Here is an 18,266-nt window from a genome sequence, read left to right as displayed (position 1 = left end):
GAAAGGACTACACACTAATAAGAAACGACTACTACTCATTTAGATTTGAAAGTCCACGAGTAATTCTATGTCCACCATTGTCTTAAGAGTAGTAATTTACTATACGGAATATTTGAAGGGTACTTGATTTTGTTGTATTTTATTATCCTTTGAGAATTTCATTTCATATTTTTTATCATAAGCTTTCAAGCCCCACAACACCTACCAGATTATCCACCAATTCACTCAACTTCATTTTCATTTTTTCTCTCTCAAAAAAATGGTAGGGTGGGAGTAAAGGAAGAAATAGACAAAGGAAAATAGTCACTGGGGGAAAATGTGCTACATTTGTATCGACCAACTGCTTCTGAGAATGGGTCCGCTGTGGAGTATCCACTGTTGGTCTAAGGAGAAAACCTTCCATCTCTTATCAGCTGACATTCATTAACAAATTTTTGGCCAGGCTGGGACTCTGTGGCCACCCACTGTCACTCATGCCTAATTTTATCTGGTTTGAAGCAGGGCAGGTTTTTTCATGTTGTCACAGTTGATGTAAGCTCATATAGGCACCGACACCAGTGTCTGGAAATTGGTTTTCTTAAATCATCCATCTCCTGTACCTCTTAAAACCTTTCCGTCCCCTCTTCCATATAGATCTCTGTGCCTAGCGGGGAAGGACTCATTATCAATATCTCGTATAGATTCCAACTCAAAGAATCACATTAAATCTAATTAAAATGTGGCTGACTACTTCTCTAGGTTTCATCACACTTTTGTGTCTGTGGCCATGTCTTATTTACAGGATGTTGTTACGGTTGCCTGGGTTCATAGTTGGATGAAGTTGATGATGCGTACAGCACCTTCAGAGAACTTGCAATCAGTAGAGATGAAGTGTCTAGCTCAGTACCAGCTCAGTTTCTCCATATTCGATGCAAGTGTGTAGTCAAGTTGTGAGGAGTAACCAAGTTTCATCACTAAGTATCTAACAAAAAAACATTGAAAATAAATTGTAAAAGGCAAAAAAAAAAAAAAAAAAATTTAGGAAAATTTGAAATGCAATATTTTTGTGTGCATTCGTAAAACAGCAGAATAATTTGCTCATTTTTGTTTTCAAAATAAGCATTTACTGAAAACATCAAAAAACTCCTCCCTGTCAAATATTATTCACATATAAACAATTAGCAATTGCTACCAAATGGATTTCTTTTTGTTCATAAGTCTCACTGCATTAGTCCAAGACTAAATACAGCAGAGGATGACCTAATGGAATGTATGCTAACTTGAATTTTCTGTTTAGAATTTTATCCCTTCTCAAGTCTCTGATAGTGTTGAAGACCAAATAGTTTAGTTTTACAATTAGGCCCAGTTGTTACTAGTTAAGATGTTTTTAGGTCTATGTAGATGATTTTAGGTTGGTGGAGATGAGATATGATAAATATTGATTTATATTCAGAGTTGTAGACTCACCAAGATAGGAAAAATGTTTTCTCCAAGGTTACCAAACACAAACAGGCAAAACACTATGAGTGTAACATTTTAATAATTCCTGATTGTTTCATGGTCCTTCTTGCTGTATGTAGTTTATTGTATATATGTGTAATAATATAAATATATGTGTAAAAGTTAAAAAAAAAAGTAATACTAAAAAAGAAAAAAAAAACAGCAACATGAACTCTGGTGCCCTATTTGATCACTTCCACTTTGTGGGGAGGCCCAGTGGCATACAGACAAAGTGAAAGGAGGCTATCTGTATGAGACCTGATATGTTGTGGCCATATGGTGGGGAAGGAGGTCCGCTTCTGTCAGAGGTCTAGGGGAGGGAATGGGGCTGAAGAGGAAGGGAGGGTGGGAACAGGAAGATACAAGTGAGGTTATAACATACAGGATGTAATCTGAATAAATTATAATAAATTAAGATGATAAAACTCATCAACCCATTTGTCCACAAATTTCAGAAATTCCTTGCGTTTAATAGCTGGGTAGTATTCCATAGTGTAAATGTACCACAGTTTCTTTATCCATTCTTCTACTGAGGGACACTACTAGAAATGATCATAATGAATGAGTTAATCCAGAAGCAGAAAGAGTCAAATGGTATATACTCATTTATATCTGGAAACTAGCCCAAGGGATATGACCCATGAAAGTTGTCACTTACCAGGAAAGTGGGACAGGAGAGGACATCCTATTGGGACTCTAGGTGAGAGAAGTATAGGACAATGGGGAAATAGAAGGATCCAGAGCATCCTAGAAACCTACAAGAAAAACATTATGATGGGCAGATCTGGGCCCTGGTGTCCTGCTCAAACTATGGCACAAGCCAAGGGCAATACTTGGAGTAAACTTCGAACCCCTACCCAGATCTAGCCAATGGACAAGACATTCTCCATAATTGAGTGGAGAGTGGGGTCTGACTTTCACACGAACTCTGGTGTCCCCTATTTGACCATATCCCCTGGATGGGGAGGCCTGGTGGCACTCAGAAGAAGGATAGCAGGCTACCAAGAAGCCTATGAGCATATATAGATGTGACTCGCGTTACCGTCTCGCCAGCAAGAACGACGCTGCACACACAGGATCCTTCTGCAGTAAAGCTTTAATGCATCTTAAGAGGGAGAGCATAAGCTTAAGACAAGTAAAATGGAGACCCCAAACAGCAGAAACCCATCCCTTATACAGGAAACTGTTTTCCGCTTAGGATGTGTCAGTCCCTGATTGGCTGTTACTCATCAGGCGATATGACGCCACGGGAGAGGCAGAGCACAACAAGTGGAAAGTTCCTTCGCACGTGCGCAGATTACTTGTTTACCAGTTTGGGACACAGGATGTCAGCGCCATCTTGTAATGGCGAATGTGAGTGCGGCCTCTCACATATAGGGGGAAAAGGTCCCCCTCAGTCACAGTCATAGGAAAGGGAGTAAAGGGAAAATGGGAGGGAGGGAGGAATGGGAGGATACAAGGGATGGGATAACAATTGAGATATATTATGAATAAATTAATAAAATATATATTTAAAAACTCATTAAACAAGGTATAAGGACTTTGTTTCTAGTCTTTTCGATGCCTTGACTGAGAGTTTACTAGGTGGCAACACAAAAGTTCTTTTTGTTCTTTTATCAGAATCTCAGTCATCTAAATCTTCAGCCAGCACATTTTATTGTGAATATGACTTTTTGAAAGTTTTTCCTTTTAGCTTGCTTTCTGACCACGAAGTTCTGTGAAAAGAGAATGGCTTTCCCAGCTTTGACTAGACCAGATTTCTGTGTTGTTTGCCTCTGTGGAGCACAGCCATTTGCCTCATGAGTTAAGCGCTATGTCGGCATTGATTTATCTGTTGCAGCATTTGTCCTGGTTTATAATTTAATTATTTTGTGTTTTCAGCTTGTTGCTTTAGGATTCTAGTACTTATCCAGGTAAAACATATTTAGTCATGTCTTGAAAAAGCACCTGGACAACTTAAAAATAAATGAAAGTTAAACACATTTATGAATAATAAAACTATCTATTTAGCCAGGGATCCATTTCTGCACCAAACAGCTGCAAATATCTGATTAATAAAAATTGCTTATATTTGACTTAGAATCATAGAATTTAGAAAATAAAATTTATTCACATTGTTCTCAATTCAGTCTACTTAGAATCCCTACTTTTGCACACTTTTTTTTTTTGTCAACATAGTCGAAAACAATGTTTCTGAGGTATTTTGAAATGTAACAGTAATGCTTCCTGAAGTACTTCTGCCAAACAGAGGTTTACGAATGTTTGTTGTGATGAACACCTTCTGTGGTTGCTACATTCTGTAGTTTAAAGATTGGTGCTGTAATGGCAAAGATCTCAGTAAGCTATTTAGTCCGGATGGGAATTTTATGTCTTTTCCTCCCATACAGCTGTTGTAGCTTTACCGTGGCATAATGATGATGCTACGACTACTGCCTTGAATGAGATTTCTTGGGGACATGTATAGTTTGTTCAGCTACCCAGATACTGGTAATTTTTCTTAAGCTTCCTGCATAGCTAACACTAGAGAAACTAAGGTTAGGGCTTCTGTAGTGTCTCTCCTGTCCACTTCCCACTGCAGAGGGACTGTGCACTGAAGAACTCACAGCACTGGATGCTTTGCAGAGCTCGTAAATGAAGTGGTTCAAGAAAAAGCTGAAAAATGGCTTCATTCACCTTCCATTTCTCCTTCATGCTATTTGAGAGTAAGGAAATTTGCTTTCCATAGTTAACTAAATGCAACACTGGTGTAAATTAAAACTCCAATTGATTTTTATAATTTTATTTAATTATTTTAAAATACTTATAAATAATGTAATAGTATAATACAATGTGATATTATTATTTTAATAATGTACCTGTGCCCAAGGCGCTGTCAATTTTTAAAGTTCCAAAAATTAAAACAAAAGAAGAAAATAGGATGATTCATCTGAGGAAATATTGGAGTACTTGTGGCATCAGGAGGGCGTCTTTGACTTCTAGCTTAAATCCACACTCTTTTCTCCATATGTTACTGAGAAACTAAATGAAATTGTGGGAAGATTCTGCAAATGAACTTCTGAGTGTACATTATTTTTGAACCTAATTTATAACCCTAGATGTAACTAAATAGTCATTAATTCATTATTACTATAGATTGTTTAGAGAAAGACCATATTAAAATTTCCAGAAGTTATAATAAGAAACACAGGCGAGTTTAAATGATACTTGAAGATACTGATAGTTGCAGGGTCTCCTAAACAATATATTATATTTGAATTTGAAATATATAATTAAGTATATATAATACATATACACATATATGAAATGTAAAGTTTATAGACATGTTGAAAAACCAAAAAAAAATTTTTAATGTATGAAAACATTTTGTTTGTTTTTATAAAGAGTAAGAGAAAGAAGGTGTGGATTTGGGTGGGTTGAGAGGTAGAAAGAATCTGGGAGGAGTTGGTGTAGAAGAAAGCATGATCAGTATAGTGAATAGAAAATTATTTTCATCAAGTAATAAACAAGAAAATGATATATGCATAATTAAAGCATTGGTTGAATAATAAGTATGTTTACTTATTCATGGAAAGCAGTTCTTAATTTCATAGGCTTTGAAAGGTAATACACCAGAATGTTTTCTATAGGAAATGAATTAATGGGTTCATTGTGCATGAAATCCCAGTTTGTTAAATGAAATAAGCCTGGTGGTCTTTATTGATTTGCCTTTAGAATAGTTATGCATCTGGTTTGTCTTTTATTTAATCAACGCCACTGTGTGAATGGGTAAAAGGAGCAATCTTAAAATTTTGCCACAATAATTGTGTTAAATCTCATATAAAATACATAAGATCAACAAACACTACCATAAAACTTATTTTCAACATAATCAGTTTTAAAAGTAAGAGGAAGTGATTTTAAAAATAGTGTCTTATTAATAACATCAATAAGCTGTATTTATCGATTGAATTTTCATGGTAGGATTATCATGCAGATTAACTTATATGTTCATTACATGAAAACAAATTGTACACATATTTACAAACGCATTATTTCATACTATAGCAGACAAACAACAGAGCATATCTATCAACTTTAACTTTTATACTAATCATGTGTAAAATTGAAAGGTGTAATTAAAGAATGAGCTTTATTACCATGCATGTATTCTAACTCATGTAGATCCCAGGAACTATTTTGAGGTTAATACAAATAATTTAACAAGAAAAAAATTTTTTTTGGTTTTTTGAGACATGGTTTCTCTGTGTAGCTTTGGCTGTCCTGCACTCACTTTTGTAGACTAGGCTGGCCTCAAACTCACAGCCATGTACCTATCTCTGCCTGCGGAGTGCTTGGATTATAGGCATGTGCCACCATGCCTGGCTAAACTTCTGTTTTCTTAATACTCTGTCTTTATCTATCTCTAAATATTGATTTCTGTTTCTGCGTATTATGTATATGTGTGCATGCTTGTGTGAAGATAAAAGGGGGTAGAAGTAGTTTAATATCTTCATCAAGTAATTCTACCTTCAGGTAATATAAAATGCAAGCATCATGGAGGACATTTAGAGACGCATGCACATGAAGTGGGAATTGTGCAAAGTCTTTGGTCTCCAAGATGAACAATATAGAAACCAAGTCAGCGCGTTCACCGTGACTCACTTAAGAAGTGCAGCAGAATAACTGAGAGTTCCAGGGCAGACTAAGCTGAAAACAAGACCATGTTTCTGAAAATTAAAATGAAAATATATAAATATAAGTTGGAGGAAAAGGGAGAAAGGATATGAGCAAAAGCGAGACAAAGAGAGAGATAGGAGGTTGCAGAGACAGAGACAGAGAGAGGCAGACTGAAGGCAGAGACAGACACAGAAAGAGACACAGTCAGAAAGAGAGAGAGACACACAGAGAGACAGATGGGTAACTGTAAATGTTGTTCTTATTTATTTTGATGAGGGGATTAGATCAGAGCCATGCCCAAGCCTGTCTAGCCTTGTCTGACCTCTGCCTGGCTGCTTCAACTAACTTGTTTTGGTCTAAACCAAAGCTGACTGATCCAAACTGTTTTCTCTCACTCAGCTCTCACTCTGACTGAATTGTTCTGCACAGCTTCAAACAAATTCTAGCGATATGTTTTAATCTTCTGGCTCTCTCCCATTCTCTGGATTGTTCTGTCATCACCTTCATTTAGCTTGTTCTCTCTTTAATCTGTCTCTATAAAACTCTCCATTAAGAAACTCTTGGAAAAACAAAACAAAACAACAAACAAACACTTTTCCCTCTCTCTGTGCTTCTATTAAGTAGCCTTTATTTCCTGTCCTCGGTTTGTGAGAGTTTGGCATATCTTAACCCTGACTCATTTTGTCATGTCTTCCTAAGATTCATTCCTTTGTCCCTCAATTAGACACCACTTTCAAATATAGTGGCTTTCTTCTGTAAACTCAGCAAATTCAGTCAGGGTGCATGAAATGCCAGGGTCATGGAGAACGCATCAGTCCTAAAGACAGATGTAAAAGCTCCAATGCAAGAAAAATAGTTGGAGAGAGGAAGATTTTAGAAGTTCACATTGATAAAGTTATAAAAGATGTTCAGAAGATAGCATCCCATGGAGAAGGGGACCAAGAGCCAGGACTGTATCCAGGAGATATTATCATTGTTTGAGACCATGCTGTTTTCACATGAAGAGGACAAGGCCTTTTCATATATATGGACACACAGCTGGTTGAAGCTCTGTGTGGCTTCAAAAAGCCAATATCCACTCTTTAAAACCAAACCATAGTCATTGCTTCTCATCCAGGTCAGGTTGTCAACCATGGAGATAGAAGATGTGTGCTAAATGATGGTAATACCAATACACTATCGGCCGTATGAGACAGCATGTCTAATCATTAAGTAAACTTCCCTGGAAATGGCCTTCTCTCCTCTGATAAACTCTCTGTGCTGGAACAAGTTCTTCCTGAAATAAAAGAGTAAAAGAGACCCATGAAATGGATCAGGTGGACTTTGATCCAAATCAGAAAAGATGGCATCATTATAATCGAGAAGCATATGAAGCTGAAGAACATTACCCCAGAGGTGACCACTTAGTGGGCCAGTCACTTTTGGTGACATTGTGTATGCAGTCGTGAATGTGGGAAGGACTGTAGCCATAACATGCTCACTACTTGGCTATGGTTTTTGTTTTAATTATAGTAGTGTTTTAAAAGTTACATGAAGAATAATCACAAAAAAAAGCTCTAACTTTGCCCTGTTTGTACAATGACTTCAGTGTGCAAGCTCAAAGCTTAATACTTTTAAAAGTACTTTAAAAAGTTCTTTAGCATCTAGTAGTCCATATCTTGTATAACTGATAATAGCTGTGAACATTACAATGACATGCCAGCTATATGCTGTATGACCACTCATTGTTGAGCTACGGGATAAAAATTCTGAATTTAACTGGCAAAAAAAAATTAAATAACAAATTTACTTCAAATGTATCTAGACCAACTATCTCACCCAAAATGTATTAGAAAAATATTTTTCTGTTTAAATATATATTCTATTTAAATATAAAAGTTTTCATGGGTCATTCACAAATAGTAATATTGAAACCAAAATGTCTAAGAAATTAAGTAGATGCTAATGTTAAATGCATTAAATATAGTCTCCGAGGCACCAAATTGTGTAGCACCACAGTAAAGAAAATAGCTTCCTTTTGGATTAGTTTGACAAAGAGCAAAGCCAAGTTTAAATTCTTCCCTTCTGTTCCCTTGTCTCCCATCTCTCTGTAACATGAATTATAGCTAGTCTATAGTGTGTCTATTTATACGTTGTTTGTGTCTGATCATATGTCACTGTATCTGTATCTGAAACAAGACATTTGTTCTCTATTTACTGAACAACACAAAAGGCATCACATGGGAAAGAAATGTGGGATAATTTTCACAAATACTTAAGAGTTTATACAGGATTAATAATATTTAATTTTGAAGAAATTATAGAAATGGGGATAATTATAATAACAAATATATGTTAGATGTCATAAGATAAAAACTACAGATGTTCTCTCATAAATTGAAATCTAGATTTATCCCTTGTTCGTACCAATTGGTTGTCTGCTACCAACTAGTCAGCCTTGCAAACATGTCTGTATCACATTGTACAGATTAAACCGGTTATAACTAGGCACTATATGTAATAAAATATATATTCATGCAATACTTATTATTTTAAAAAGGACATGGATGTGAAAGATAATGAGGAGGGGTATATGGAAGCTTTTGGAGAGAAGAGAGGGAATGAAGGAATGTAATCAAATTATAACCCCTCCAAAATAGTAAATGACATTAAAATGGAAAATAGAAATTTTAAATTTGCAGTCTACATTCCTCATCAAGGAAATTTCTTGTTGCAATATATAGACACCATTGCAAAAAATCACAATAAAAATGTAATATATGGAACCCCTTCTCAATAGGGTCATCTACATGACATACCTAAGGTTTGAGAAACATTGAAAAGATGAGCCAGAACAACGGTAATGTTTATTTTGTATTAATTCAAAAAAACAATTTTTGTGTTCAAGTATGAATGGTAATAATTCAGTTCTTATCCCTTATGGCATATATTCATTATGCCACAATCCTGAGACATATTTCTGTTCTTTATCAAAGCTCTGCATGAGTCTGGTTTTATCCATGCTTTTCTCAATATCAAGTACATTGCCTAAATTTTGTTATACTTCTTGTTTTATCTCATTTTTTGAATAACCCAAAAGACAGGACTTCAATCCTAAAATCTAAAACTTAATGTTCTAATTAACATTTTCAAATCCTTTACATCTTAAATATACTAATATATGTATGTGTAGGCATAGACTGTATATTCATAGACTGTATATAGAGGCCAGGACACAATTGTATAGGTCAGTGTTTTTCTTTCAGCTTGTGGTTCCAACAAGTCTTGTCACAATCACTTTCCCATGTTCATAATTATATATATATACTGACTGGAAACCAATTATATGAGCCTATAGGTGTATGTTCATTCAAATCACCACAATAGGGTATAAAAAATAAGCAAAAACAACTAGTGATATGAAAAAAGGAGAGAGTGGAAAGATAGATGAGTGAATCTTAGAGACAATAGCAGGCAGAATGTGGTTGAGTATGATTAAAAAAAAATACCTTGAATGAAATTATCGAAGAGTTAATAATAATGTCAAAATACAGAAATAACTAGAAGTAATCCTACAAGTTTAACTGAGTGACTCACACAAAGATATCAATAGTGTTCACTAGCGAAATGCCACCCTTTCCAAGCAGTACGGGAAAATCAGAATATTAAAAATGGAACTCTTTACTCCACAAAAATGCTTAGTGAAAATTGATCAATCATACAAGGAAGACAGAAGACTCTGAAACTGCTAGAGCAAGTGTGGTGAAGCACACTGTGGTACTAGTAAAGATAAAAATGTTCTGCATTGAACTGAAAATCCACAGAAAACTAAGACAGGAGTGATAATGGGAATGTGCCCAAATGAATTGTTTCATCACAGGAAAGGCAAAGGTCAATACAATGAAGATGTAACCCGAGGAGGTGTAGAAAGCCCTTACCTGTTATCCTTACAAAGTGTTATCATCCAGAATACTACTGAAATAGGAATGGGTACCAATTATGAAAATTACCTAATTTAAAAATAGGCAAATTATCTAACCACACAATTCTTAGAAAAAGAAAATGTTACTTGTAAATAATTGAAATCATGTTTAGTATTGCTCTGCATCACATAAAATAAAAATAAAATATTTCAATAAAATATTAAATCACAAATGTTTGAAGAACAATAAAAACCCAAACAAATAAACCACAATAATAAACAAGCAAAAATATAATAATAGCAAAAGCACAAATATGGCAACAAGACTGAGGGTAATGGGAAGACATAAAATCCTTGTAGCAATGTAATTTAGTGCCTGTATCTTGGAAACCAGTGGGAAGACTCTTGAGAAAAGTAAAATTAAAATTAATATGACCTAGAGTTCTTCATAGGACTTGTATCCAGAAAAAATAAAGACAGTATATAAAAAATACTTCCATACCCATACTTAAGCATTACTCAAAATAGTCAAGATGTTGAATCAAGTTAGCTGCCAATCAAGAGATGAATATGACAAAAATAGTAACATATATATAAAATGTAGTAGTCAGCCAGAAACAAAAAGTACCCTTTCTTTTCAGGCAAGTTAAGGGAACTGGAGTTAAATATCATTTAAATATTGATCCAATATTTATGAGGTTAAAATAAACCAAATACAGAAAGACAAGTCTTCTGTGACTTCCTTTATATTGAGAAACTAGAGGGAGACAGAGACAGACAGAAAGAGAAAGACAGCGATAGGCAGACACACAGAAACAGAGACACACTCAGAAAGAGTGAGAAAGATAAAGGAAGAGATAGACAGACTGACAGGGAGAGAGAGAGACAGGGAGAGAGAGAGAGAGAGCATAAAGGAGACACCATGAAAAGAGAGGAATGTGCAGAATGTGACTAGTCCAAAAAAAATTGGAGAAAAATACAGAAGAGGAAGAAGAGGGAGGTTTGGGCAAAATCAATAGAAAGTGTAAGTATGTATAATGATATCACTGTGATCCTATTAACATTCAATTTATTATAATATTAATAAACACATTTAAACAAAATAATAGAATTAAAATATATTAGATTAAAATTTAATTAGAAAATCTGGCATCTTTTTTTAAATATGTGAAATATTTGACTTAGTAGAAAGAAACGTCTTTTTCAAAATATTCTTGAAAACGATTTTTATTTATAATCTATCCACAGCATCACAGAAGCAAGTTTTGCTCTTCCTCCTACCTGCAGCAATTTTATTTCAGTATAAATTCTATTTATTTAGAAAGGCTCAGCTCTCTGGCTGGTTTCCATCAGCTCCTGTAAATTTGGATGATTTATAAATTTTCAAACCCATGAAGGGTGTGAAACTACCTGAAACTTTTGGAATGGAATCATCACTACTGGTTCATTAAGAATTTATTGTTACATTCAATGACTGAGTAAATAAATTAGGTATTTGTTTGTTTATTTGCTTTATTTTTCTTAAGTCTGGATCTCTAGATCTTTCCTTGATGACCATCTAGACTGATCGCAATCTATAGGGTCCAAGATGATCTCAGGCATCAGCCTCCTGAGCAGTCAGTGCTATAAATACATAACTTGCTGGGCTTAAGATATGAGCCTTATCTTTAATGAAGATGATCAATTTTATACCTTATAAAAACTGGATATAGGGTTGAAAGCTTTGCTTTCAATAGAGTAAAAAGTTGTTTTTGTTTTTGTTTTTTTTTTAATTAGATGCTATTCAAGTCTTCATGCCTACAGTGACTGGTCATCATTGTCAGCTTGAATAGATTTGGAATAGTCTCATATTGAATTAAAAACAAAAGAATGTAGAACAATATGATCCTGCTACATCTGTGCTTTAGCCACTATGGTGGACTGTACTTCTTTGTCTTGAGCTTGAAATAACAACAAGAACAACCACAAACACCTTTACTTATTTTCATCATGTATTTTACCACATTGGTGAGTTTAGAAGTAGCTAGTCAATCTGTTTCTTAATAAACTGCTTGCAATCAACCTGTTCCTTTTAGCTAATGGTTTTAACCATATTAATTAGACTAAACTTATTTCAAAGTTTGTCCTTAATGAATGATACACAGCTTCAAATATTGTTTAAGTGAAGTAACTTTATGTAAGGTGTTGTCTTCACTTACACACATATAAAGTCACATTGTCAGACACATGGGAAATGCTAGGAATAAAAAGACACGGTTTGTGTTGAGGACTCATGATCATTAGATAAAGACAGAAATGAAAGAAAGTAATTGGAGTAAAAGTAAATTCAGTTTTACAAATATTTCCCCAAAAGTAAAAGAAAACATTAACATGTATCAAAAGTCATCTCAGTGACTGTGCTCACAGGAACCTGAAAGAAATCATATTTTATAACATTCCAGTTATAAATGTATCAGTAAGCATTCTGTATATATGTATATTTATGTATATAGTTCTTGTTTTATGCCTATTTTTTATTTATTTTTATAGGAAAGAGGGATGTTTGAAGAGAATGTAATCTTGCCTTAGTCTGGGCCCAACGTGAAAAAGGTCTTGGGATGTTTGACACTACTGCGACTTTGCCTCTATAAATTGATAAACATCTTGGATAGACTGAGAGGAGGAAGTATCAGCCCAAGGAAAAGGCAAGCACAGGTGACTCTGGCCAGTGTAAGCTATTGCAAAAAAAGACCATTGATTGGGAAGAGGAAGTGGGAAAGAGAGAGAGAGGAGAAGATTGGGGAACCGGAGAGAAAGAAAGGAGGTCCTGCCCATGGTAGCTGGAGTTTCAGGATTTGGGGCAATGGCAGTCTCAGGGGATACCTACAAGTTCAATCCACGGAGTGCGCGGCTTTTTCTGTCAGATAGATGATATGCTAGACTCCTGAGATTTATGCCAGGGGAATTGTCCCACAGTACTGATACCCAGAAGGTTTCATTCTTGTTCTCCTTAATCTCCTTTCCCTCTTATTTAGGGTAGTCGGGTTATAAAGAAGGTATATGCATTTAATAAATCCCTAATAATGTAGAATCGTTAAGGAATCAGAGACAACACAAATGTACCCGAAAGGTAAGCTATATTCTAGATCACTACAACATTATATATCGACAAATGAAGAACAGAAATACAAAAAGACCTGTTTACAGATAAAATACTGCTAGCGTAATTATCTAGTTCAAGATTGTCATTGACTTTTTGAAAAGTTCTTGCCATACTCACCCTCTGGCCCAACCTCCTACCTCACTAAGACCCCTCCATATGACCACTTATTAGTATCTTGTTTTCTGTGTAATAATCCATTTTCACCACATATATATCTAAAAACTCAGTGCTAACATCTTCAAATGAAAGAGACTGTCTTTCTTGGACTATGTTATCTTATTCTGAGTGTTTGTTTCCAGCTTTATTCACATAACTATAAATTTCACAATTTTGTGTTCTTAATATCAGACTAATAGTCCATTGTGTAAATGTACCAATTTTTTATTATCCATTTTTCTGCTTATAGATTTCTTCTATGAGGTATTTTAAACCAGCAGCATGGCTGCTCTAGCAAGAGAAAACACCCAAAGGCCTTTCAGGTCTGTGTGATCCAGCTGGGATGACACACCTTTAATCTCTCTGGCTAGAATAAAGACATGCTCTTAGTACACACCTTTTTTTTTTTTTTTTTTTTTTTTTTTTTTTTTTTTTTTTAAGACAGGGTTTCTCTGTGTAACAGCTCTGTCTGGCTGTCCTGGAATTCACTCTGTAGACCAGGTTGGCCTCGAACTCACATTGATATGCTTGCTTCTGCTCCCAGTTGTTGGGATTAAAGGCATGCATAACTGCCTGGCGAGTATACACCTTTAATTTCAAACAATGGCATCTAATTGAGGGACAGACAGAGGGACTAATCAGAGAAATATTTGACAGATTAAGATATGCCTACCTCACATGAGAACAGACAGGAAGGAGAGGCTACTTAAGAACAATACAGTAGACATGAGGGGAGAAATGTAGGACACAATAAAGAAAACTGTAAAAAGTTTCAGTAAAAATGAAACTTTATTCTTCCCCATACAGAACAAAGTTCTTTCACAGGAAAAGACAGAAAACACAAAAACACACAAAGAACAGACAGTAAACCGAGACAGATTACACACATACAGAAGAGCGAACACACAAACAAGACTACAAAGTTCAGATTAGTTCTCATTCTTCATTTAAATACCACAAAAGATAATTTCTGTCTTAATTCCATCATTTGACGTTGACATATTTTGCTACTCATTTTTAAGTTTATTTAATTTATTAATTTGTGTACTAGATATATTTATATCCACTTATACATATATAAACAAACAAATACACCTTATACATACACATCTACACATTTTGAGAAAGAACTTTAAACTGTTACTCTATAATAGTGAGAGATCAGTCTCTCTTTCTCTCTTGTTTTTTTTTAAAGACATAGTAGCTTCGGCTGCCCTTAAAGGATATCAAATGAATTTCACAGTGCCAGGTATCTTTTCCCTTCCTTCAAGTTGCTTTCCAGTGGTGTACCAGAACCTCCCCAAACATTTCATACTATTTCCTTTGGTTCTGATTCCACATAAAATTTAATGACAGGACCCTGGTGCTGATGAAACCACATATTGCACAATCAAACATGGGGAAATCACCCTAAATGCTCATTATTAGTTGCTGCGTGTATATTTCTGAAATATTCTACACATGCTTTAGAGAAAAAAGAGTCATCAATAGTCTTCACACACTTGGAAATCATTACAACCATAGTAACAACTGGCCGTGAAGGGTAGGCCCAGTAGTAAAATAGTTCCAAGTAATGTTATAAGAGCACCAATCACTTTCTTGGATTTAAAGCCTTTTCCACAAAATAAAACATATACTTGAAACCTTAAAATAGGCCTAAAACCAATGGGTACATAGGTCATAGGTAGTAGGGAAGAGCCTAGCACTATTATTTTAATAAATGACATTAAGAAATTGTCTTATAGATGGTATCTTTAATATACGAGTGCATTTTCAACTCTCATCAGAGAAGTTTCATTTTCTTGCAAAAGAAACAAATTGATTCATATAAAGATCTACAATTGACAAACAAAGAATAAGAAAGCATAGACTACTTGGTTGTAAATGGAACATTCTTATTGCATTCCTTTCTTTCCAGGCTTGAGAATCAATGTGGAATAGGATTAGAATATGAGAAGATTTGGAGAGATGAGTATAGAAGATGGATTTGATAAAAAAAATGTCAGTTACATGCCTACAATTCTCAAACCATATAAAAAGAGATTGGCATTGAATTAATACCCTGCTATTCACTATGACTGAGGCAGATAAGACATTCTGAAGGACCTGCAACGAGATATTCCAAAAGACCTGTCTTCAATAAAACTTTACTTATTATTATTTGTTTGTGTACTTTACATCCAGATTCTAGTCCCATTATTCCTCTCTTCTAAGTCCTACACTTTCCCCCCACCTTCCTTATTCCTCATAAAAGTGGAGCCTACCTACCAGCCCACCCCAGCATATCAAGTCTGAGCATATCCTCTTTTCCTGTGGCCTGGAGTGGCCACTCATCAGTGGGAAGTGATCAAAAAAGCAGGAAACAAAGTCCATGCCAGCGACATCCCCCATCATCTTACTAGAAGACCTACCTGAAGACCAAGGGGCCTAGGTTCAGTCCTTGCATGGTCCTTGGTTAGTGCTTCAGTCTCTGAAAGCCTCACTGGGCCAAGGTAGTTGGCTCTGTTGGTCTTCTTGTGGAGCTCTTGTCGCTTCTGTGACCTTCTTTCTATTCTTCCACAATATACCCTGAATCCTGCCCAATGTTTGGCTGTTAATCTCAGATTCTGTTTCTATCCACTGCTAGTTGGAGCTTCTCTGAGGACAACTATGCTAGACTTCTTTCTGCAAGCATAGTAGTGTATTGCTTTGTTTTTTAAATTTTTAGTAATTTATTCAGATGTCATCTCAATTGTTATCCCTTCACATGTATCCTCCTGTTCCTCCCTTCCCTTCCTCTTTTACCCTATTTCACTCACCGAGGTCTGTTACAGAAGGGGACATCCTCTACCACCATATGGTCACAGCAGTGTATTGTTAATAGTATCAGGGCCTGGCTCTCTCCCATGGGATTGACCTCAGTATCTTCATCAACCCTACGTGCAACCAAGGGACAATATCCAAAATACATAAAGAACTTAAGAAATTAAACACCAACAAACTAAATAATCCAATTAAAAATGGGTATTGAGCTAAAAAGAATTCTCAACAAAGTAATCTCAAATGACTGAAAAGCACTTAAATAAATGTTCAATGCCCGTAGTCATCAGAGAAATACAAATCAAAACAACCCTGAGATTCAATATTAAGCCCATTAGAATGCCTAAGATCAAAAACTCAAGTGACAGCACATGCTGGGTAGGATGTAGAGAAAGGGGAACAGTACTCCATTGCAAGTAGGAGCTGTCTCTGAAAATTTGGAATAGCTGCAATAAAACTTAATCATATATATGTCTGGACCCCATTGGGTTTTCTAATTCTCTGCAGTGTAAATGTGATTCATTTCAATGCCCTTTAAAAATATTTTAAGCTACATAACACATGGCAAGTTGTATGGTATTGGCTTTCATTTTTCAAACATATGTTGTTTCTTATTGAGAATTAGGTAATAAAAATAGTGTAAAGTACTTATAAAACCCCACCTGACCCCAGAGTAATTAACTAACATGTACAATTCATATATATTATTATTGATTTCTGAAAACAGTTACACATTAACACTTTTCTCTTTGGATCTGTAAATGCATAAACAATCATATTAAATTATATTCTAGTTTTATGCATGTATTGCATATGTGTAAGTACTCACATGGGCTCATGTTTGTAAATATATGGAGGTTAGAGGATGATATTGTCTTTCTTTTTTTCCTTTTTTTGTTTTTGTTTTTGTTTGTATTTTTTGTTTTTGTTTTTTGAGACAGGGTCTCTATAAACCCAGTTGTTTACCATTAAGTAAGTCTAAATAAAAACGAGTTTCCAAAATACGCCTATATTTTCCCCATAGATGGGAGCATCACTGATTTATATGCAGCCATGCCTGGCTTAATATGTGTGTACTAGGGATCTGAACTCGGATCCTCCTGCTTGCATACCAGGTACTTTAACTACAGGATCATATATTCTATATATATTCTTCTATATATTCTGGTTTTTCAAACAGTATTACTCACTCTGCACCTGTAGCCCCATATGGTCATTGTATTATCTTTCCTTTGCTTTAGTACAGGTGTACAATTTCTAAAGAAATCACTAAGAAACTGCTTAGATGCACTTTACTACACGGATTTCATTAGATTCCTTTTTCTGAGAGTACCCACACATTTTTTCAAACCATCCAGTGTTCTCTTTACAAGGGCTCAGGAAAGCAGACAAAATGGCCATAGAAATTGAAGAGTGGATAAATGAGACCATTAGAGATGAAAAGAGAACACTATTTGCTTTCTAGCTTCTGTGAAAATTTTCATAATTGTGGTAAAGAAAAAGGAGACAAAAGACAAACACAAAACAACACAGACTTGGAACATTCAAAATTTCAGACATTCTCTTTTGCTAAGCAATGTCTAAATGCCTTCTAGGCAAGTGAGTCCGTAAGCAAAAACCAAGTAAGCGTTGGGTTTTTGTTGTTGTTGTTGTTGTTATAAAAAGTCAGTGAAATGCAGCCAGTCTTCAATACTCTTATAAGATTCTCATTTTCATTGTAATTATCTACAGAAGTGTATAGTTCTGTATGATTTTCCACTTCAACATGAATAAAAAAAATCTTTGAGGATTTCGTTCCCTGCCACTTATTTAGCATTCTAGAATAAAAGCCTAACATTTTACATATTCAAGAATTTTTATGTTCATGTATTTACTCATTTATTTTGTTTGGGAGCACATATGTACCAAGGAGCATGTCTGGTCAGGAAACAACTTACACTAGTCACCATTTCTCTTTTCATCATGTGCTTCCAGAATCCAATTCAGCTTATCCGTCAGGGTTGGTGACAAGCAACTTTGCCAAGTGAACTATTACTTCAGTAAAATGTACATAAGCATAAAAGAATATTTTTTAATGTAGTCACCAGCAGCATTGAAACCCAGGTAAAATATTTTGTAAATATACTATTTGTC

The 18,266-nt window shown here is 35.1% G+C and overlaps 2 pseudogenes; one reads left to right on the top strand and one right to left on the bottom strand.

Annotated features, from left to right (window-relative positions):
- LOC127210480 (activated RNA polymerase II transcriptional coactivator p15-like) overlaps nucleotides 1-3,937 on the bottom strand; it is a 174,505-nt pseudogene extending 170,568 nt beyond the window's left edge.
- Nucleotides 3,938-6,033: 2,096 nt separating this feature from the next.
- On the top strand, nucleotides 6,034-7,583 carry LOC127210479 (dnaJ homolog subfamily A member 1-like; annotated as a pseudogene).
- The last annotated feature ends 10,683 nt before the right edge of the window (nucleotides 7,584-18,266 follow it).

The sequence above is a fragment of the Acomys russatus genome, chromosome 28, assembly GCF_903995435.1.
Source record: "Acomys russatus chromosome 28, mAcoRus1.1, whole genome shotgun sequence".
In the NCBI taxonomy this organism is placed as follows: Eukaryota; Metazoa; Chordata; class Mammalia; order Rodentia; family Muridae; genus Acomys; species Acomys russatus.
This window is presented reverse-complemented; position numbering and strand designations above follow the sequence as displayed.